This window comes from Hordeum vulgare, chromosome 2H (assembly GCF_904849725.1).
Source record: "Hordeum vulgare subsp. vulgare chromosome 2H, MorexV3_pseudomolecules_assembly, whole genome shotgun sequence".
In the NCBI taxonomy this organism is placed as follows: domain Eukaryota; kingdom Viridiplantae; phylum Streptophyta; class Magnoliopsida; order Poales; family Poaceae; genus Hordeum; species Hordeum vulgare.
Genome location: NC_058519.1, coordinates 24868409 through 24893525, shown reverse-complemented (window position 1 = coordinate 24893525; position 25117 = coordinate 24868409). Strand labels below are relative to the sequence as shown.

The following is a 25117-nucleotide window of genomic DNA, read 5'->3' as shown; positions in this document are numbered from 1 at the left end:
CCTGTCAGCCTACCCTCATACCGAAATTCAGGAACACCAATCGGCTTAAGGTCAGGAAGAAAGTCCACACAAAACTCAATGACCTCCTCTGTTCCATAGCCCTTGGAGATGCTTCCTTCTGGCCTAGCACGGTTACGGACATATTTCTTTAAGACTCCCATGAACCTCTCGAAGGGGAACATATTGTGTAGAAACACAGGACCGAGAATTCTAATCTCTTCGACTAGGTGAACTAGGAGGTGTGTCATTATATTGAAGAAGGATGGCGGGAACAACAGCTCAAAGCTGACCAGACATTGGACCACATCAATCTGTAACCCTGATAGACTTTCTCGATCGATTACCTTGTGAGGAATTGCATTGAGGAATGCACATACCTTCACAATTGCCAGGCGAACATTTTCCGGTAGAATTCCCCTCAATGCAACCGGAAGCAATTGCGTCATAAACACGTGGCAGTCATGAGACTTTAGGTTTTGGAATTTTTTGTCTTTCATATTTACGATTCCCTTTATATTCGACGAGAAGCTAGTCGGGACCTTGATATTGAACAGGACTTCAAAGAAGATTTCCTTCTCTTCCTTCGTAAGAGCGTAGCTGGCACGCCCTTGAAACTACCCTGGATGCATGCCATCTCTTCCTTTATGACGTTCCTGGTCCTCCCGTGCTTCCGGTGTATCTTTTGACTTCCCATACAAGCCCAGGAAGCCTAGAATATTCACACAGAGATTCTTCGTCAGGTGCATCGCGTCGATTGCCGAGCGGACCTCATGGACTTCCCAGTAGGGTAGCTCCCAAAATATAGATTTCTTCTTCCACATGGGTACGCGCTTATCAGGGCCGTTAGGAACAGGTTGGCTGCCAGGACCCTTTCCAAAGATTACTTTTAAATCTTTAACCATATCAAATACTTCAACACCAGTACGGATTACAGGCTTCCCCCGGGATTCTTCCTTGCCATTGAAATGCTTGCCTTTTTTCTTTAAGGGATGCTTAGGCGGAAGAAAACGACGATTGTACGGATACACATTCTTCCTATAGTTGTCGAGATATATACTTTCTGTCTGATCCAAACAGTGTGTGCATGCATTGTATCCCTTGTTTGACTGTCCTGAAATGTTACTAAGAGCAGGCCAATCATTGATGGTTACGAAAAGCAACGCTTGAAGGTAAAATTCCTCTTGTTTGTGCTCGTCCCACACACGTACACCTGGTTCGGCCCACAACTGTAAAAGTTCATCAACTAATGGCCTTAGGTACACATCAATATCGTTGCCGGGTTGCTTTGGACCTTGTATAAGCATTGGCATCATAATGAACTTCCGCTTCATGCACAACCAAGGAGGAAGGTTGTAGATACATAGAGTAACGGGCCAGGTGCTGTGACTGCAACTCTGCTCCCCAAAAGGATTCATGCCATCTGTACTCAGACCTAACCATAAGTTTCTTGCGTTAGCTGCAAATCTCGGGAACTCTCTCTCGATTTTTCTCCACTGCCGACCATCAGCGGTGTGCCTCAACTTATCGTCTTTCATACGATCTTCCATGTGCCATCGCAACAACTTCACATGATCTTTATTTCTGAACAGACGTTTCAACCGTGGTATTATAGGAGCATACCACATCACCTTGGCAGGAACCCTCTTCCTGGGTGGCTCGCCCTCAATATCACCAGGGTCATCTTTTCTGATCTTATACCGCAATGCAGTGCATACCGGGCATTTATCCATATTCTCGTACTTCTCACCGCGGTAGAGGATGCAGTCATTAGGGCATGCATGTATCTTCTGCACGTCTAATCCTAGAGGGCAGACAAGCTTCTTTGCTTCGTACGTGCTGGCGGGCAATTCGTTCTTTCTTGGAAGCATCTTCTTCATCAGTACCAGCAACTTTTCGAATGACGAGTCAGTCACACCGGTCTCTGCCTTCCACTTCAGCAATTCCAGTGTGCTACCCAGCTTCTTCTGGCCATCTTCACAAGTTGGGTACAACAATTTGTTGTGGTCCTGTAACATCTGCTCGAACTACAACCTCTCCTTTTCTGTGTCGCAACCTCGCCGTGCATCAGAAATGACCCGGCCAAGATCATCAGCGGGCTCATCTGGTTCCCGTTCTTCATCCTGATCTTCTTCTTCATTGTCTTCCATTGCGGTATCAGCATACTCAGGGAACATAGATCGGTAGCTGTCATCATCATTCTCTTCTTCTTCATAGTCGTCTTCCATCATAACCCCTCTTTCTCCGTGCTTGGTCCAAACATTATAGCCTGACATAAAACCGGACCGAAGCAGGTGGCTCTGAATGACTCTTGAGGAAGTGTAATCCTTCTCATTCCGACATTCAACACATGGACAAAACATATAGCCACCACCATGCTTGTTCGCATCGGCTGCATCTAAAAAAGAATGCACGCCTTCTCTGTAAGCGGCCGTGGGTCGATCACCGTACATCCATGGATGGCTCATCTGCGTTATACGATAGTATATCAAATACAATCACGATCCTAAAAATTAGTACCGCACGGTCTAAACGAGGAAATATAGTTGCTAACCTTTTAGAATAAGTAGAAATAAAGAGGAAGAGGTTTAAGCGTGGCTCGGGCATCTCATATCGTAGTTGTGTTCGGTGAACTGAAGCGGCATCGCTCTAACACACATTTCAACAAACACCTCTAGTGCATCAAAAAAAGTGGAGGGCAAGCACCCACCCACAATCCTCCATCCAAGAAAAATGCAACGAAGAGGGGAGAGGGGGCTGTGCTATATATAGGCAGAGGACTTTAGTCCCGGTTTGAGACACAAACCGGGACTAAAGGTGGCGCACATGCGGGCTGCCCACCGCGTAGCCCTTTAGTCCCGGTTTGGGACACGAACCGGGACTAAAGGCTCCTTACGGACCGGGACTAAAGCCTCGAGGGAGGATATGAGAATTGGGGCGACGTGGCCGGGCCTTTAGTCCCGGCCCAGAGGCATGCCGGGACTAAATGGTCCCGGCCAAAGGCCCGTTTTCTACTAGTGTATGCCGGTAAAATTTCGTGTTTTGACCTTTTTAGTGAAGTTAATCGATTTCTTACCTTTGTTTGCAAAAAATTCGGGATCTTATCATTTTCCTACCACCGAGGTCCCTTGCGGTAGGGTATAACAACATATCACCAAGGTTCCTAACGGTAGGAAAAGGGATCAACGTAGATCAGTTAACTATTTAGTGCGTCTTATAATGTGTGATAAGTTTATTTGAGGTTTTGCTTAGAACAAAGTAGCTTATATGTAAAAACAATACATTTTTAGTCCATGCACAGGCGAGTAGCCGTTAAGACTTAGTGCATAAAAGGAATTGTTCATCTAAGTGAAACATAGATAAGAGGCATATAATACAAGAAATACGTGTAAGGAGATGGTCCGTCTAGATACTGAATCTTTATACTCTCACCAGTAGATCCACCTTGTCTGATAGCATCAGTAATACCTTGATACGTCTCAGAACGTAAATTATCTTGCTGCTGAAAGTAAAAATCCAAACGATTAGCTTCCACGCAGAAATAAGAATTCACACTTATCTTCTGGCTCAGACGACCACAACAAGTATAAGGATTTGACTCCCCACGTCTGTAGTAAAAATAATAATTATAATATTCCATTATAGATACTTGTCCTCGTGAAGAGCAACCACGTAAACGTACACCAATATTATGATACCCATCTTCACCAAAACCACCAGCAGCAACATACTTGATACCGAGATGAAACCTTTTGTCATCAAACGGAAATAATAGAGGATACTTAGGGGCATAAGACTCGAATTCAACGAAGAAATATGCTGAAGAAAACCATACCGAGTTTCAGCAATGACATCAAATCTTTTTCAGGTGTGTAATCCCCAACAATAAGAGCAGCCACCTCACATGAAGTAGGGCCAGAAAAAGGTTACCATGAACACCACCTTCATCACCCATAAAACGTATGGCCACCTTAGGAGGACAAAGAGAACACAAATTTTCCCTAGCCATTCTAAACTTATGGACCAGTTTATGATGCGTATTTAACATAGCAGTAAGAGAGGCCACAATAACTGGATCAAGATCAAGATAATCAGCTCCCTGACGATCACAAACATTAATTTTGCAGTGTACTTCATCAGCAGATTCCACCATATAAAGCTGAGCATACTTTGGCGCACTGTTCTCATAAGGAAATAGAGGACCAATACGATGACAAACCACGCCATTTATCTTGAAAACATAGGGACCTCCACCAATATTAATACTCTGATCAACTCGAGCACCAAGAGTCGTGAAATAAAACTAGAATTGTAATGTCTATCAAACGCATAAAACGGCTAGATAGAAGGCCTCCATCAAATTTGATGAAGTCCTTGAGAGGAGATGGCCAATCAGGAAAGGAAGGCAAGGACACCTTGCCTCCCTTGCAACAGCCAGTATACACTAGAAGGCGACCACCACCAGTGACATAACTCTTACACCTTTCGAAAACCAAAATAAAGCACCACACGTTGGGCAAACATACTCACGACCGCCATCGTAAGAGCGAATACGTGAAATGCCTAAGAGGAATAACAAAAAACAATAGTAAGTGAGCCAAAAGCAACCAGGGGATCCAAAGAAAAATAACATATAAAACTAACTACCTTTACAAAGTAACATATTGTCCTTAGCGAACGATGGCTCCATGGCACAAACTACAACACAACAAATACTTGCAATCTTAAACCAACAGCCAACAAAACAATCAACATTTGAGATCATAACAAAGGAAAATAAGAAATACACACCTTTATATTTACCAGTGTAATAATCTCGAAGAATCCTTCGCTTCCGATGATTCCAAGCAGCATCAACACGACTAACAACATGTGTAGGAAGAACTATACAAAACAAACAGGAAAAATAAATAAATCAAACAACTACATCACACGTATGAATAATGCTAGCAAAAAACGGAATAAACAAACACATCAGAAGGGGTTGGTCCATGTGACGAACCATACAACCAACCAGTAGTAAAATACGGACGGTAAAGAACTTCCACATCAGATGCAACTCTAACAACAACATGACAAGGATCAACCAATTCTTTAAGCGCAGCCCAAACATTCCTTCCATCTACAAAAAGCAAAAAGTCAATTATAAAAATCAGAAAAAGCTAAACCAAAAGGGTGCAAAAATAAGGCAACCACACAACACGGACAAAAAAGAAGCACACCTAATACCAACCAAACGACGAATCTACATGACGTTTCCTACGACGAACATCCCGCCGTTCCTGCCATCGCCGCGGCGCATCATCATCCCCCATACCTAAAAAACACAACACACCATGAACACAAATGATGATGGGGAGGGATATATGATGGAACAAAATATATTAAAAAGTACAAAATATATTGCACCATGGTTTTATAATTGATGAAACTCCCTTTATATTGCAACAAAATATATTAAAAAGTACAAAATTCAGTTGCATATAAGTAAAAAAGAAAACGATAGCCGATGGACAACATGTTTGTTGATCTACCTGGAAGCATATAATATTATGCAAGTAGAGGTCCAAAACCTAATTCTCATAGAGAGTCCCTTTGTAAGCTTGACATAATGTTACCGACATGAGCCAAATCTGTTGGTCAAGTATTTCTTCGGACATGTTATATAGTGAGTCAGTGACAGTGTGATTTTTGTCTCTGATCTGCTGAAGTACTAAAACACTCCATGTACAAACATGAGCCAAAAAGATAAGAAATTTACCATCAATCATCTGCAGGTACAAAGCGGTCATCGTTTACCTCATATTTGAATACCAGCAGTGCAATGTGCAAGAATGTTTAAGAAAGAAAAAAAGAGGAGATGGTGCACAAAAAATGCCTAATTCCAAATAGAATATCCAAGGATTCGCTACAAAGAAAAACAACAATTTAAATTGACTGAATAGACATGAATGTATAATGCATGTACAACAAAACTGTACACTTCCACATTTTACAGATACTACCACTAAAGCCGAATGAACTGAACTAAATGAGCTTGTTGTATAAGAAAAAGGACTCAGCCTTACGGCCTCAATAGTAAACCTGATAATGTAGGCAACTGCTACATGTTATGTAGGAGCGGAGAAAAAAAAGTCAGTAACAGTGTGATTTTTGTCTCTGATCTGCTGAAGTACCAAAACACTCCATGTACAAGCATGAGCCAGAAAGATAAAAAAAATTACCATCAATTATCTGCAGGTATAAAGTAGTCACCATTTACCTCATGTTTGAATACCAGCAGTGCAATGTACTAAGAATGTTTAAGACAGAAAAAAAGAGGAGATGGTGCACAGAAAATGCCTAATTCCAAATAGAATATCCAGGGATTCACTACAAAGAAAAACAACAATCTAATTTGACTGAATAACATGCATGTATAATGCATGCACAACAAAACTGTACACTTCCACATTTTACAGATACCACCAATGAAGCTGAACGAACTGAACTAAATGAGCTTGTTGTATAAAAAAGGACTCAGCCTTACGACCTCAATAGTAAACCTGATAATGCAGGCAACTGCTACATGCTATGTAGGAGCGCAGAAAAAAAATGTCAGTGACATCGGGATTTTTGCCTCTCATCTGCAGAAATATCAAAACACTCCATCTACAAACATGAGCCAGAAAGATAAGAAATTTAACATCAATCATCTGCAGGTACAAAGCAGTCACCGTTTACCTCGTATTTGAATACCAGCAGTGCAAGGTGCTAAGAATGTTTAAGGAAGAAAAAAAAGAGGAGATGGAGATGGTGCACAGAAAATGCCTAATTCCAAATAGAATATCCAGGGATTTGCTACAAAGAAAAACAACAATATAATTTGACTAAATAGACTTATAGACATGCACGTATAATGCATGTACAACAAAATTGTACCCTTCCACATTTTACAGATACCACCACTGAAGCTGAATGAACTGAACTAAATGAGCTTTTTGTATAAGAAAAAGGACTTAGCCTTACGGCCTCAATAGTAAACCTGATAATGCATGCAACTGCTACATGCTATGTGGAAGCGCAGAAAAAAAACGTCAGTGACAGTGTGATTTTTGTCTCTCATCTGCAGAAATACCAAAACACTCCATGTACAAACATGAGCCAGAAAGATAAGAAATTTACCATCAATCATCTGCAGGTACAAAGCAGTCACTGTTTATCACATATTTGAATACCAGCAGTGCAAGGTGCTGAGAATGTTTAAGAAGGAAAAAAAGAGGAGATGGTGCATAGAAAATGCCTAATTCCAAATAGAATATACATGGATTCGCTACAAAGAAAAACAACAATCTAATTTGATTGAATAGACATGCATGTATAATGCATGTACAACAAAATTATACACTTCCATATTTTACAGATACCACCACTAAAGCTGAATGAACTGAACTAAATGAGCTTGTTGTATAAGAAAAAGGACTCAGCCTTACGGCCTGAATAGTAAACCTGATAATGCATGCAACTGCTACATGCTATGTGGAAGCGTAGAAAAAAAAACGTCAGTGACTTTGTGATTTTTGTCTCTCATCTGCAGAAATACCAAAACACTCCATGTACAAACATGGGCCAGAAAGATAAGAAGTTTACCATCAATCATCTGCAGATACAAAGCAGTCACCATTTACCTCATATTTGAATACGAGTAGTGCAAGGTGCTAAGAATGTTTAAGAAAGAAAAAAAGAGGAGATGGTGCATAGAAAGTGCCTAATTCCAAATATAATATCCAGGCATTTGCTACAAAGAAAACAACAATCTAATTTGACTGAATAGACATGCATGTATAATGCATGTACAACAAAATTGTACACTCTCACATTTTACAGATACCACCAGTGAAGCTGAATGAACTGAACTAAATGAGCTTGTTTTATAAGATAAAGGACTCAGCCTTACGGCCTCAATAGTAAACCTGATAATGCATGCAACTGCTACATGCTATGTGGAAGCGTGAAAAAAAAACGTCAGTGACAGTGTGATTTTTGTCGCTCATCTGCAGAAATACCAAAACATTCCATGTACAAACATAAGCCGGGAAGATAAGAAATTTACCATCAATCATCTGCAGGTACAAAGCAGTCGCCGTTTACCTCATATTTGAATACTAGCAGTGCAAGGTGCTAAGAATGTTTAAGAAAGAAAAAAAGAGGAGATGCTGCATAGAAAATGTTGGGGAACGTCGCATGGGAAACAAAAATTTTCCTACGCGCACGAAGACCTATCATGGTGATGTCCATCTACGAGAGGGGATGAGTGATCTACGTACCCTCGTAGACCGTACAGCAGAAGCGTTAGAGAACGCGGTTGATGTAGTGGAACGTCCTCACGTCCCCCGATCCGCCCCGCGAACAATCCCGCGATCAGTCACACGATCTAGTACCGAACGGACGGCACCTCCGCGTTCAGCACACGTACAGCTCGACGATGATCTCGGCCTTCTTGATCCAGCAAGAGAGATGGAGAGGTAGAAGAGTTCTCCGGCAGCGTGACGGCGCTCCGGAGGTTGGTGATGACCTTGTCTCAGCAGGGCTCCGCCCGAGCTCCGCAGAAACGCGATCTAGAGGAAAAACCGTGGAGGTATGTGGTCGGGCTGCCGTGGAAAAGTCGTCTCAAATCAGCCCTAAAACCTCCGTATATATAGGTGGGAGGGAGGGGACCTTGCCTTGGGGCTCAAGGAGCCCCAAGGGGGTCGGCCGAGTCCAAGGGGGAGGACTCTCCCCCCCAAACCGAGTTGGACTAGGTTTGGTGGGAGGGAGTCCCCCTTCCTTCCCACTTCCTCCTTTTTTTTTCTCTCTTGATTTTCTTCTCCTTGGCGCATAGACCCTTTTGGGCTGTCCCACCAGCCCACTAAGGGCTGGTGTGTCACCCCCAAGGCCTATGGGCTTCCCCGGGGTGGGTTGCCCCCCCCGGTGAACTCCCGGAACCCATTCGTCATTCCCGGTACATTCCCGGTAACTCCGAAAACCTTCCGGTAAGCAAATGAGGTCATCCTATATATCAATCTTCGTTTCTGGACTATTCCAGAAACCCTTGTGACGTCCGTGATCTCATCCGGGACTCCGAACAACATTCGGTAACCAACCATATAACTCAAATACACATAAAACAACGTCGAACCTTAAGTGTGCAGACCCTGCGGGTTCGAGAACTATGTAGACATGACCCGAGAGACTCCTTGGTCAATATCCAATAGCGGGACCTGGATGCCCATATTGGATCCTACATATTCTACGAAGATCTTATCGTTTGAACCTCAGTGCCAAGGATTCATATAATCCCGTATGTCATTCCCTTCGTCCTTCGGTATGTTACTTGCCCGAGATTCGATCGTCAGTATCCGTATACCTATTTCAATCTCGTTTACCGGCAAGTCTCTTTACTCGTTTCGTAATACAAGATCCCGCAACTTACACTAAGTTACATTGCTTGCAAGGCTTGTGTGGATTTTGTATTACCGAGTGGGCCCCGAGATACCTCTCCGTCACACGGAGTGACAAATCCCAGTCTTGATCCATACTAACTCAACTAACACCTTTGGAGATACCTGTAGAGCACCTTTATAGTCACCCAGTTACGTTGCGACGTTTGATACACACAAAGCATTCCTCCGGTGTCAGTGAGTTATATGATCTCATGGTCATAGGAATAAATACTTGACACGCAGAAAACAGTAGCAACAAAATGACACGATCAACATGCTATGTCTATTAGTTTGGGTCTAGTCCATCACGTGATTCTCCTAATGACGTGATCCAGTTATCAAGCAACAACACCTTGTTCATAATCAGAAGACACTGACTATCATTGATCAACTGGCTAGCCAACTAGAGGCATGCTAGGGACGATGTTTTGTCTATGTATCCACACATGTAAATGAGTCTTCATTCAATACAATTATAGCATGGATAATAAACGATTATCTTGATACAGGAATTATAATAATAACTATATTTATTATTGCCTCTAGGGCACAATTCCAACAGTCTCCCACTTGCACTAGAGTCAATAATCTAGCCCTCACATCACCATGTGAATTACATTGTAATAAATCTAACACCCATACAGTTCTGGTGTCGATCATGTTTTGGCCGTGGAAGAGGTTTAGTCAGCGGGTCTGCTACATTCAGATCCGTGTGCACTTTGCATATATTTACGTCCTCTTCCTCGACGTAGTCGCGGATGAGGTTGAAGCGTCGTTTGATGTGTCTGGTCTTCTTGTGAAACCGTGGTTCCTTTGCTAAGGCAATGGCACCCGTGTTGTCACAGAACAAGGTTATTGGATTCAGTGCGCTTGGCACCACTCCAAGATCCGTCATGAACTGCTTCATCCAGACACCCTCCTTAGCCGCTTCCGAGGCAGCCATGTACTCCGCTTCACATGTAGAATCTGCTACGGCGCTTTGCTTGGAACTGCACCAGCTTACTGCACCCCCATTAAGAATAAATACGTATCCGGTTTGCGACTTAGAGTCGTCCGGATCTGTGTCAAAGCTTGCATCGACGTAACCTTTTACGGCGAGCTCTTCGTCACCTCCATATACGAGAAACATCTCCTTAGTCCTTTTCAGGTACTTCAGGATATTCTTGACCGCTGTCCAGTGATCCACTCCTGGATTACTCTAGAACCTACCTGCCATACTTATGGCCAGGCTAACATCCGGTCTAGTGCACAACATTGCATACATGATAGAACCTATGGCTGAAGCATAGGGGACGGAGCGCATATGCTCTCCATCTTCATCAGTTGCTGGGCACTGAGTCTTACTCAATCTCGTACCTTGTAAAACTGGCAAGAACCCTTTCTTGGACTGTTCCATTTTGAACCTCTTCAAAACTTTATCAAGGTATGTGCTTTGTGAAAGTCCTATCAGGCGTTTTGATCTATCCCTATAGATCTTAATGCCTAGAATGTAAGCAGCTTCTCCTAGGTCCTTCATAGAGAAACTTTTATTCAAGTAACCTTTTATGCTCTCCAAAAGCTCTACGTTTTTTCCAATCAGTAATATGTCATCCACATATAATATTAGAAACGCCACGGAGCTCCCACTCACTTTCTTGTAAATACAAGATTCTCCAACCACTTGTATAAACCCAAATGCTTTGATCACCTCATCAAAGCGTTTGTTCCAACTCCGAGATGCTTGCACCAGTCCATAAATGGATCGCTGGAGCTTGCACACCTTGTTAGCATTCTTAGGATCGACAAAACCTTCGGGTTGCATCATATACAACTCTTCCTTAAGGAAACCGTTAAGGAACGCCGTTTTGACATCCATCTGCCAGATTTCATAATCGAAAAATGCAGCTATTGCTAACATGATTCTGACGGACTTAAGCATCGCTACGGGTGAGAAAGTCTCATCGTAGTCAACTCCTGGAACTTGTGAAAAACCCTTTGCCACAAGTCGAGCTTTATAAACGGTCACATTGCCGTCAGCGTCCGTCTTCTTCTTAAAGATCCATTTGTTCTGAATAGCCTTGCGGCCCTCAGGTAGTATCTCCAAAGTCCACACTTTGTTCTCATACATGGATCCTATCTCGGACTTCATGGCTTCTAGCCATTTGTTGGAATCTGGGCCCACCATTGCTTCTTCATAATTTGCAGGTTCATTGTTGTCTAACAACATGATTGATAGGACGGGATTACCGTACCACTCTGGAGCAGCACGTGATCTCGTCGACCTGCGTGGTTCAATAGAAACTTGAACTGGAGTTTCATGATCATCATCATTAACTTCCTCCTCAACCGGCGTCGCAACGACAGAGGTTTCCCCTTGCCCTGCGCCACCATCCAGAGGGATTAGAGGTTCGACAACCTTGTCAAGTTCTATCTTCCTCCCACTCAATTCTCTCGAGAGAAACTCCTTCTCGAGAAAAGTTCCGTTCTTAGCAACAAACACTTTGCCCTCGGATTTGAGATAGAAGGTGTACCCAACTGTCTCTTTTGGGTAACCTATGAAGACGCACTTTTCCGCTTTGGGTTCCAGCTTTTCAGGCTGAAGCTTTTTGACATAAGCATCACATCCCCAAACTTTAAGAAACGACAATTTTGGCCTTTTGCCATACCACAGTTCGTATGGTGTCGTCTCAACGGATTTTGATGGTGCCCTATTTAAAGTGAATGCAGCTGTTTCTAATGCATACCCCAAAATGATAACGGCAAATCAGTAAGAGACATCATAGATCGCACCATCTCTAATAGAGTACGATTACGACGTTCGGACACACCATTACGCTGTGGTGTTCCAGGCGGTGTCAACTGTGAAATAATTTCACATTTTCTTAAGTGATCACCAAACTCGAAACTCAGATATTCACCCCCACGATCAGACCGTAGGAACTTGATCTTCTTGTTACGATGATTTTCCACTTCACTCTGATATTGCTTGAACTTTTCAAATGTTTCAGACTTGTGCTTCATCAAGTAGACATAGCCATACCTACTCAAATCGTCAGTGAAGGTGAGAAAATAACGATATCCGCCTCGTGCCTCCACGCTCATCGGACCACACACATCGGTATGTATGATTTCCAATAAGTCACTTGCACGCTCCATTGTTCCGGAGAACGGAGTTTTAGTCATCTTGCCCATGAGGCATGGTTCGCACGTGTCAAGTGAATCAAAGTCAAGTGACTCCAAAAGTCCATCAGCATGGAGTTTCTTCATGCGCTTTACACCAATATGACCTAAGCGGCAGTGCCACAAAAATATGGCGCTATCATTGTTTACTCTAACTCTTTTGGTCTCAATGTTATGTATATGCGTATCGCTATCAAGATTCAATATGAACAATCCTCTCACATTCGGTGCATGACCATAAAAGATGTTACTCATAGAAATAGAACAACCATTATTCTCTCACTTAAAAGAGTAACCGTCTCGCAATAAACAAGATCCAGATATAATGTTCATGCTCAACGCAGGCACTAAATAACAATGATTTAAGTTCATCACTAATCCCGACGGTAGCTGAAGTGACACTGTGCTGACGGCGATTGCATCAACCTTGGAACCATTTCCTACGCGCATCGTCACTTCATCTTTCGCCAGCCTTCGTCTATTCCGCAGTTCCTGTTTCGAGTTGCAAATATGAGCAACAGAACCGGTATCGAATACCCAGGCACTACTACGAGAGCCGGTTAAGTACACATCAATAACATGTATATCAAATATACCTGATTTTTCTTTGCCCGCCTTCTTATCTGCCAGATACTTGGGGCAATTGCGCTTCCAGTGACCCATACCCTTGCAATAGTAACACTCCGTTTCAGGCTTAGGTCCAGCTTTGGGTTTCTTCGACGGATTGGCAACATGCTTGCCGCTCTTCTTCGAATTGCCCTTCTTGCCTTTGCCGTTTCTCTTGAAACTAGTGGTCTTATTCACCATCAACACTTGATGCTCTTTACGGAGTTCAGACTCTGCGACTTTCAGCATCGCAAACAACTCGCCGGGAGACTTGTTCATCCCTTGCATGTTGTAGTTCAACACAAAGCCTTTATAGCTTGGCGGCAGTGATTGAAGGATTCTGTCAGTGATAGCCTCTTGCGGGAGTTCAATCCCCAGCTCAGCTAGACGGTTTGAGTACCCAGACATTTTGAGCACATGTTCACTGACAGACGAGTTTTCCTCCATCTTGCAAGCATAGAATTTATCAGAGGTCTCATACCTCTCGATCCGGGCGTTCTTCTGAAAGATAAACTTCAACTCCTGGAACATCTCAAATGCTCCATGACGCTCAAAGCAACGTTGAAGTCCCGGTTCTAAGCCATACAAGACTGCACATTGAACTATTGAGTAGTCCTCCTTACGTGCTAACCAAGCGTTCTTAACATCCTGATCAGCCGTAGCGGGTGGTTCATCTCCTAGCGCAGCATTAAGGACATAATCCTTCTTCCCAGCTTGTAAGATTAGCTTAAGATTACGAGCCCAGTCTACAAAGTTGCTTCCATCATCTTTCAACTTAGCTTTCTCTAGGAATGTATTAAAATTCAGGATGACTGTCGCGTGAGCCATGATCTACAACACAAATATATTCAAAGTGGACTTAGACTATGTTCAAGATAATTAGAGTTTAACTTAATCAAATTATATGCTAAACTCCCACTCAAAAAGTACATCTCTCTAGTCATTTGAGTGGTTCATGATCCACTTACACTATCCCAAGTCCGATCATCACGTGAGTTGAGTATAGTTTCAGTGGTAAGCATCCCTATGCTAATCATATCATCTATATGATTCATGATCGACCTTTCGGTCTCATGTGTTCCGAGGCCATGTCTGCACATGCTAGGCTCGTCAAGCTTAACCCGAGTGTTCCGCGTGCGCAACTGTTTTGCACCCGTTGTATGTGAACGTTGAGTCTATCACACCCGATCATCACGTGGTGTCTCGAAACGACGAACTGTAGCAACGGTGCACAGTCGGGGAGAACACAATTTCGTCTTGAAATTTTAGTGAGAGATCACCTCATAATGCTACCGTCGTTCTAAGCAAAATAAGGTGCATAAAAGGATTAACATCACATGCAATTCATAAGTGACATGATATGGCCATCATCACGTGCTTCTTGATCTCCATCACCAAAGCACCGACACGATCTTCTTGTCACCGGCGCCACACCATGATCATCCATCAACGTGTTGCCATCGGGGTTGTCGTGCTACTCATGCTATTACTACTAAAGCTACATCCTAGCAAAATAGTAAATGCATCTGCAAGCACAAACGTTAGTATAAAGACAACCCTATGGCTCCTGCCGGTTGCCGTACCATCGACGTGCAAGTCGATATTTCTATTACAACATGATCATCTCATACATCCAATATATCACATCACATCGTTGGCCATATCACATCACAATCATACCCTGCAAAAACAAGTTAGACGTCCTCTAATTTTGTTGTTGCATGTTTTACGTGGTGACCATGGGTATCTAGTAGGATCGCATCTTACTTACGCAAACACCACAACGGAGATATATGAGTTGCTATTTAACCTCATCCAAGGACCTCCTCGGTCAAATCCGATTCAACTAAAGTTGGAGAAACCGACACTTGCCAGTCATCTTTGAGCAAAGGGGGTTACTTGGAACAATGAAACCAATCTCTCGTAAGCGTACGAGTAATGTCGGTCCAAGCCGCTTCAATCCAACAATATCGCGGAATCAAGAAAAGACTAAGGAGGGCAGCAAAACGCACATCACCGCCCACAAAAACTTTTGTGTTCTACTCGAGAAGACATCTACGCATGAACCTAGCTCATGATGCCACTGTTGGGGAACGTCGCATGGGAAACAAAAAATTTCCTACGCGCACGAAGACCTATCATGGTGATGTCCATCTACGAGAGGGGATGAGTGATCTACGTACCCTCGTAGACCGTACAGCAGAAGCGTTAGCGAACGCGGTTGATGTAGTGGAACGTCCTCTCGTCCCTCGATCCGCCCCGCGAACAATCCCGCGATCAGTCCCACGATCTAGTACCGAACGGACGGCACCTCCGCGTTCAGCACACGTACAGCTCGACGATGATCTCGGCCTTCCGGTAATCAAATGAGGTCATCCTATATATCAATCTTCGTTTCCGGACTATTCCGGAAACCCTCGTGACGTACGTGATCTCATCCGGGACTCCGAATAACATTCGGTAACCAACCATATAACTCAAATACGCATAAAACAACGTCGAACCTTAAGTGTGCAGACCCTGCGGGTTCGAGAACTATGTAGACATGACACGAGAGACTCCTCGGTCAATATCCAATAGCGGGACCTGGATGCCCATATTGGATCCTACATATTTTACGAAGATCTTATCATTTGAACCTCAGTGCCAAGGATTCATATAATCCCGTATGTCATTCCCTTCGTCCTTCGGTATGTTACTTGCCCGAGATTCGATCGTCAGTATCCGTATACCTATTTCAATCTCGTTTACCGGCAAGTCTTTTTACTCGTTCCGTAATACAAGATCCCGCAACTTACACTAAGTTACATTGCTTGCAAGGCTTGTGTGTGATGTTGTATTACCGAGTGGGCCCCGAGATACCTCTCCGTCACACGGAGTGACAAATCCCAGTCTTGATCCATACTAACTCAACTAACACCTTTGGAGATACCTGTAGAGCACCTTTATAGTCACCCAATTACGTTGCGACGTTTGATACACACAAAGCATTCCTCCGGTGTCAGTGAGTTATATGATCTCATGGTCATAGGAATAAATACTTGACACGCAGAAAACAGTAGCAACAAAATGACACGATCAACATGCTACGTCTATTAGTTTGGGTCTAGTCCATCACGTGATTCTCCTAATGACGTGATCCAGTTATCAAGCAACAACACCTTGTTCATAATCAGAAGACACTGACTATCATCGATCAACTGGCTAGCCAACTAGAGGCATGCTAGGGACGGTGTTTTGTCTATGTATCCACACATGTAAATGAGTCTTCATTCAATACAATTATAATATGGATAATAAACGATTATCTTGATACAAGAATTATAATAATAACTATATTTATTATTGCCTCTAGGGCACAATTCCAACAGAAAATGCCTAATTCCAAATAGAATATCCAGGGATTCGCTACAAAAAAAACAATCTAATTTGACTGAATAGACATGCATGTATAATGCATGTACAACAAAATTGTACACTTCCATATTTTACAGATACCACCACTGAAGCTGAATGAACTGAACTAAATGAGCTTGTTGTATAAGAAAAAAGACTCAGCCTTACGGCCTCAATAGTAAACCTGATAATGCATGCAACTGCTACATGCTATGTGGGAGGGCAGAAAAAAAAACATTTCTTATAGACGATTTATGAATGCAACAGAGTGTAGAAATGAATGCAACAAAATAAGAAAAAGAAAATGTCATACAACGCATCAAAGTACAGATGTATGAACTGCTTGGAGAGTAGAAATTTTAGTCACAAACTATAACTTCAAACTACAATCACATATTCTTTCTTTGCACGTGCAAACATTTTTCCCCATTAGAGTAGTACTATATTACAATCTCAATTTTCACCCATTTTCATCTTTGCAGGGTAAGCCAATATGAATCTGAGAGAAATAACTGAATGTTGATTGGATTACCATTTGTGACCGCTGAACATCCTATGACTGGCTCTACGTGGGCATTGCTATTCTTTTTGCTATGGAGCAGAGAGAAGTGCGGGTGTAACTGGGGCAAGGATGGTTTTATAGCCGCGTTCGATAGTATTAGTGGCGAAGATGCGCGGCGTGTCGGAAGCCTCATTTATGTTTCAAATAAGTATTTCATTTTTTTATTGCATGAAGGTTTTATTTTTCATGTTTAGTTGGTTGGATTTATTTTATTTTGTTTCATTGTTTGGGTTTTATAGGACGGAAATGAGGTGTAGCTTCATTTTGACACGGTTCATTGGTGCAATAAAGTTATTTGTAACACATTTACATCCGGCATAGTTGTTCTTTTTGTACTTGAGATGTTGGACTTGTTTTTTGTATAGAGCGACAAAGATCGTTGCCGGTGACGCTCATTTCATGTTTTTAATAGAACGTAAGTGCTTTAAAGATCATGCGATTGAAGTTTTGAACGAATCGTTATTTATTTATGGTAAAGGGTTAAATGATACATGTGCAGCACAGAACAAATCATTCTAAACACGGTGCAACAAATTGACAATCCTTTTTAGTCTGCGTATGGGTAAATCATTAGTGTTTTGGCCTTTTTGTCCTTCCGGAATTTCTTGAACATGTGAGACCTGGTGACTTCAATAAGAGAAGCGAATCAATGCTATATTATTTCTGAACAGTATTGTTTCTTATCTCGATGCGAGTGACTTCTTCATGCATGACCTTTGTGTATTATATTTGTATTTGGCCTGTCATGTCTTCATCGTACTAATCTAGGAGTTTTAGCAGGCGAACAATGTTAAAATTAGTAGCATCAAAGGTGTCCTTTTGTACGTCTGAGTAATGCCGATAGAGTGATATTTTTCTTATCGTACATGGTGAGCGAAGGATGGTGGAGTTGGCGATGATCATAATGGTTGTAGAGCTTTAATAAATTGTAACTAAACAATAGGTAATACAAAAAGAGGAGGAAAATAATCATTAATCATAGAATAACTTAGTTTTTTTCCTTTTTATTTTCCTTGGATTATTGTTCATGTGGATGCAATGTGTTGGTACTATTCCGAATTATTGTTCAGGTATTGTTCGTACAAAGTTTTTGTTTTGTTTTTTGGGTGGACATGAGTATATTTTAGTTTATTCAGTGGGCATGGAAACACTGGTTACATGAAGCACTGTTGCATATGAAGTGTTTGTTTTGAAAAAAGTGTTTCGGTTTATTCGGGTTAGTTGTTCCGACTTTTTAGTCTAACTGTTCTTTTAAAATCAGATCTCACTCAAACCGTTAGAGGAAAATAAATCTTGGGGCAAAATCCATAAGAATGGATCTAAGAAAAAATAAAATGAAGAATACCCTTTTAAACAGTAAAAGAAGGTTGGCACCCAAGATGCGATCCTTTCTTTGGATTTTGGCTTTGTAGTAAAATTGGAGTGGAAAGAGGATCACTTTATTACCAAAGAGCAATGCCATTAGGTAAAATTAAGAATTACATAATATGAATATAGATAAGAGAAAACTAAGTTGCTATTTATTAGGCCCATATTTTTAACACTAAGAGCAATGCCAATATGTAAAATGAAGTATCACACAATGTGAATATAGATCAGATCAAACTAATTAGGTATTTATTTGGTTTTTTTTTCAATGTAATGCATTAGATCTGTGTGTTTTTACTTTAGGTAATTATCTGTAAATAAGTCTAAAAGGTAGTATGTTATAATTGTATTAAAGGAAATCCCGTAAACAATTTTCTGAGTAATAAAAATAATAATAATATCGGAGTACTTGTACGTGTAAGAGGGCAATAAAATATACATGAAAAACCTTTTTTAGAAATGTAAAAACATATGATGATACACAGTACATACAAAAAGTTATTTTTATGGATAATGATCATAAATAATACTTTTTTATAAAAATAATAAATTGTACGATTCATAAATACTAATAATTTTCATAAAATTCCTTTTGAAAATTTGAAACCCTATGATGTTTTCTGTACGTAAAAATAATCGCCTTCTTCTTCTGAAACACAGTTGACAACATTTACACATGTTTACTATTCACTGTTGGACATGTAAATATACAATAGAAGATGAATGATTACTATTCACGTGCAGCAGAACATGAATGATTGCTGTTCACGGTTATTGTTCGCTCTTGGACAGATAAATGAACAGATTCACTGTTGGACATGTAAATATACAATAGAAGATGAATGATTATTATGCACGTGCAGTAGAACATGAATGATTACTGTTCACGGTTATTGTTCGCTCTTGGACAGATAAACGAACAGTGAGAGATTAAAAAAAGTAAAAAAAAGGAGAAAAAGGGAAAGCTTCCCGCTTTAGTATAGTAACTTATTGTAGTCGTCGTACAAAATTTAACTGAATTCTTCGCGAGAGACTGAGAAGATCGAGCGATAAATACCTTGTCGGCCAACTCGAAACCAGAAGTAAACACAATTACACAACGCACACGTGTCCTCAATAAAAAAATCACCTTGACACGTATCCTAGTCAAAACGATGGAAGCAATCCAAACCAATTAGAATAAAAGTATAATAAGATATAGTCAGCACGCTGTAATGATTAAAATACTATATTTTTATTGAGTTGGATGAGAGAAAAGAGGAAAGAGAATGAAAGCGGACTCTTCGTGAAAAGCTAGCTCTAGCACGTGCTTCAAGGTGTTTTGTGAGAATGATAGGTGAGTCATATATAATAAAAGTAATACTCTTCTATAGCTAACTATTGTACAAGCTAGCTATAAGATACTCCCTTCGTCTCAAAATAACTGTCTCAACTTTATACTATCGATAGTACAAAATTGTACTAAGCTTAAGACATTTATTTTAAGACAGAGGAAGTAGGTTATAAGATGTCTTATAGCCAGGCTATACTATCATCCATGCTCTAAGCGGAGGAGGACATAAGGTCACGTGTGCTGAACGGGGTAAATGGACCAGCGAGTTGGCCGGTGTCCCATGTTGGACATGCGGGGCGCATGCATGCACAGCTAGCCTGCACGCACAAGCACGTGTATCTAAGAGCATCTCCAACAGGCCTCGAACGCGCGCCGTGCGTAAAATACTTGTTTGCCGCACGCCCATCATCTGGATTGGCACGACGCGCAGCGCTGACTTCAGCAGCTGCGCTAAAATGCAGCGCGCGCACACAACATTTTATAACTAGATAGATTGCAAAATTGGTAAAATAAATAGATTGCATAAAATAAAAAATGATACAAAGTTATTTTACATCGGTGCAACTAGATAGATAGTTCAAAAACATAGATAAAATTACGGTGCAAGTAGATAGATAGTTCGAAAACATAGAAACTACAAGTCGCTTCAATCATCACCATCATCATCGTCGTTGGTGTCGTCAGAGGTTGAGAGCCATATGTCCAACCAACGATCATCGTTTTCAGTGAAGAACGACCTCCCGCCTGCTGCAACGATATCGGCCTGCGCACTCGTCAATGCCTTCCGCCGACGCCTGTCCAACCGCTCCTCGCGGTGCCTTCGCGTGTCCTCCTCGCGGCGCCTTGCCCAGTAGTCTTGCTCGTAGGTGACGTCCTCCGGGTGGCGCCGACGCCACTCCGCCATGATTCTCTCGTCCTCCTGGGCGACGAGGGGGCGGCGCTGCTGCGCAATGTGCTCCGCACGGTCTTGTGTCAAGTTAAGACGAGGTGGTGGGGCGACGTCTAGCGCCTGCTGGAGCGTGTAGACGTCCTGAAAGTTCATCTGCCGACGCGGCCTGTCTAGGCGCCACGCCGCCGCGTCGAATGCGCGGGCGGCCTCATGCGCCGTCTCGTAGGTGCCGAGGCTGAGCCGGAGATCGCCGGAGCGTATCTCGGAGTAGTACCCGCCGTTGGGGCGCATGCGGACGCCGCGGTAGCCCGACGCTCCTCGGCGGCGCGGCGGCATGGTGGCGCGTCGGTGGCGGGGCGCTGGAGCGGTGGAGGCGCGGGAGGTAGAGGAAGAGGAAGAGGAGCGATGGAGGAGCGCTTGGCGAGCGCCGCATTTTATAGGCGCGCTGGAAGCGGCGCGACAAAAATGACGCGCGAGCTGCCGCCTTTTCGCGCGCGCACGCGGTTTCCGCGCACGCGACTTTCCCGCCACCTTTGAAGCGCGTCAAAACGTCCCGCACACGCAAAAAGCTGGGTTTACCGCACGCGCGTCTTTTTGGACGGCGGTTGGAGATGCTCTAACATGCACAGCTTCGCGGTTTGCCCGCCTGCCTGTGCTTCGTCGTTGGCCGGGCTGCCCGCCTACATGCATGAGCTGGCCGTCGTGCCTACACTATCCAAGGATGCACGGAATTCACACGTATCCTAGTTAAAATGGTAAAAGCAATTCAAACCGATCAAAACGGGTGAAGGACAGTATAAAGGGAGAGCCTGGTTAATTAGCGAGCACTGTGCGGAAGGCAGCTAGGGGGAAGGGAAATGCTAAGAGAAAAACTAAGAAAAATTCCAAAAAATAATAGAAAAAAGAAACCCTTACGGGCTTAGTATTCTTATTATTGTACAGGCTGATCTCATAACACACGAAAAATCTCATGATCGAACACCACTATGAAGCCGATCGGACCGTGGCGTCTACTACAATCCCATTTACCTTCTTCTAGATCGAGCACGACGACGTACGCGCCATCGCGTCCAAGAACCTCCGCGTCACTCCCACCGACGACTCCTCGCCGTCGCCGTCCCTCGCCGCGTCGATCACCTCCTTCATCTCCGCGGCCTTCCGCCTCATCGCGGCGCGCACACCGGACGTCTCGCCGAGCACCCTCTCCACCGCCTCCGCCACCTCGTCCCTCGTCACGGCCGCCGACGCGCCGCGCGCCAGCTCGACGCACACCCCCATCTCCTCCGACAGCAACTTGGCGTTGTAGAACTGCTCCGCCGAGAGCGGCCACCCGGCCATCGGCACGCCCGCGGCGAGGCTCTCCTGCGCCGAGTTCCACCCGCAGTGCGTCAGGAAGGCGCCGGTGGCCGGGTGCGCCAGGATCTCCACCTGCGGCGCCCAGCACCGCGCCACCAGCCCGCGCCCGGCAACCTCCATCCTCTCCGCAAAATCCTCCGGCAGACCCGACGACGGCGACTCGCTGCCGTTCACGTCGGCTGCGGGCTGGACCACCCACACGAACTTGTGGCCGCTCTTCTCGAGCCCCATTGCCAGCTCTTTCGCTTGCGACGCGGAGATCGTGTACAGCGACCCGAACGATACGTACATCACCGAGCCCGGCGGTTGCTTGTCGAGCCAGGCCAAGATGGGGCTACTTGTCATCGTTTTCTCCGGCGATGCCGGACTTGCCGCCCGGAGAAGCGGCCCGACCGGGAATATAGGGACATTGTTGAGCCATTGCCGGAGCATGTTCAATCCCTTGGGCTCCAGGTCCTCGGCGGTGTTGACGAGCAGCGCGTCGGCGCGGGAGAAGGCGGCGATCTGCCTGCGGATGAAGGTGGACCACGCGTCGCCGCCGTCGGCCAGCGCGAGGTGGTCCGTGAGCTGCGAACGGTGGACGCTCATGTCCGGGAAGCTCGGCAGCCGGAAGGACTCGTCATCGTCGTCGTTGGGGACAAGCGGGACGCTGTTCCAGAGCGAGAAGTAGAGCGCGGAGCCGTAGCCACCGGTGGTGAGCAGGACGGAGCGCGTGACGCCGGGGTCGCCGCGGGCGACGTCCGCCGTACATGCCAGGAACATGTCGGCCACGACGTGCACGTCGGTGCAGGGTTCGGAGCGTCTGAGACCGACGATGAACTGGTGGAACGCTGGGCGGAGCGACTCGGAGGCGAGGAAGAAGTCGATGAGCTGCTGGGAGGCGTCGGCGGGGGGGGAAGGGGAGGGCGTGGACGGAGATGCATTCGTCGTCGAGTTGGGCGCGGAGGGAGTCGGCCGTGCCGGAGGTGGCGACGACGGTGATGCGGGCGTCGGGGCGGCAGCGTCGAACGAGGGCGGCGAGGCAGCGGAACGGCGAGAGGTGGCCCTGCGCCATGAAGGGGAACAGCACGACGTGATCGGCATCGGCGCGTCGGTGGCGATCGGTTTCAGGTGCCATGGCGATCGATCAAATCGGCGTGCGGTGCCGGTGATCGAATTAGTCTGATATATCTCGGGGCGGGGGTAGTTGGCAAGTGCAACGCCTCGATCGTGGGTCAGACAAGATCAGAAGAAGAGGGTTAATATGGTATGCAACATATATAATTAGCTACGTACGATACGTGTGCGCCGAGTCCGAAGCTGTTCATGATTCGGAGAACACACGGGGCACCCCGTGTGACGACTTTCAATATGATATCACACAAGTATGGGCCTATAGCTCGTGTGCGACGTTTTTGATATGAATTGGCTGCAAAGCGGCATCGCTGGTAAGAATGGCTCTGCTGCGACATCTTTGTACGCACAAATAGCCCAGGCACGACATGATCCTTAAGCACAATATGTATCAGGATTAGGTGGAGCCGGGCGGGACCCACAGCTTATCCACGTCGGCATGGGACCCAGATGGTGGCTACTACAGTCAAACAGTCATCCCCTGCGCGCATCCTCCCTCTTCTTCTCCGGCGACGAAGCACGGCAACGTTGGCGAGCTCCGATTCAGAAAAGCAAATTTACAAGCATTTAAAAGCAAATCGACCGAATTCGAACAAACATAGATCCATTCCAGAAAACATTTCAGAAACAAACATATACACCCTCGATTACACGGGCTCGTCGGAGACGATTACAAGTTCGACACCCTCGATTACACGGGCTCCTAAGCTCGGCCACCTAAGCTCCTACCTCACCCCTACTAGATCTTCAAAAGTGTCGCTCACCTGAGTCCCAGCGGTGTGGCCCCGACGTTGCGGCGGTGCCGGTCAATCGGAGTCAGAGTCGGAGGCGCCCCACCCCATGTCGGCGCGGGATGCCTCGATGGATTGGCGGAGGCGGATCTCGTCGAGCTCCTCTTCCCTCTGCCGGCGCGCGGCGACCTGTTGGGCCTCTTCCTTGGTGCGCTCCATAACCTCAGCCATGACGTCGTCGAGCTGAAGATGAGTCACAACTCCTGGCCAACATGTACAAGCCAATTCCTCACAATTTTTTGACAACTCACAAGATGGGCTCGGTATACTTCTTGCAAGCAGGGATATCCACAACTAACACCATTCTGAGACACGCCTTGATGCCTAAATCAGGTGATGATAAGATGATTAGAGGTCACTCCATCAATTTGCTGCACCATTTGGACTCTCACACTAGATTCAGTGTGATGGACTTGATAGTAGAGACTATTCGAAGGACTGCTGATGATCAGAAAAGATCTTGTGGATATGCCTCTTACATTCAGATGCTTATCAATGCCAAGCTAGGCAAGCATGCATATTTCCTTGATCGTCCCCATTTAACTCTTCAGCCAGAATTTGAAGACAATGAAGAGGTTATGGATGACAATGATCCCAGCTCAGCTGCAGCTAGAATGGTGGTAGAGGCAGTAGAAGTTGGGGCTGCTAGAAATGGGCCACCACGAGTTCCACAGCTCAGAACTCAAGCTGAGAAAATGGCATTTCTAGTTAGCTTTGTTCAAGGTATGGATAAGAACATCTTGAAGATTTTGCAAAATCAGAAGAGCCTAGAGAGAGTCGTGGAAACAAAGTTTCATGACGTGGATGTGAAGGTAACATAGATGGCCACTATAGTCAAACAACTTCAACATGAAGTTCAGTCACTGCAGATTCCACGCCGAGATGATGATGATGATGGTGATGAGTCGCCTCCTCTCACTGCCACTCGGTTTAGCACCAGGCCTAGGTCAGCTGTTGTACCTGCTCCGGAGACAAGACAGACTTCATCAGCTCAAGCATGTGCACCTTCAGCTCCATCTCAAGCACCTCCAGTATCCACTCCTCCAGCTCCATGACACTCAGCACAAGCCTTCATGGACGCTCTTC

The 25117-nt window shown here is 44.6% G+C and overlaps 1 pseudogene; it reads right to left on the bottom strand.

The window, feature by feature from the left end:
- Positions 1-21691: 21691 nt before the first annotated feature.
- Positions 21692-23244, bottom strand: LOC123429340 (annotated as a pseudogene).
- Between the last annotated feature and the right edge of the window lie 1873 nt (positions 23245-25117).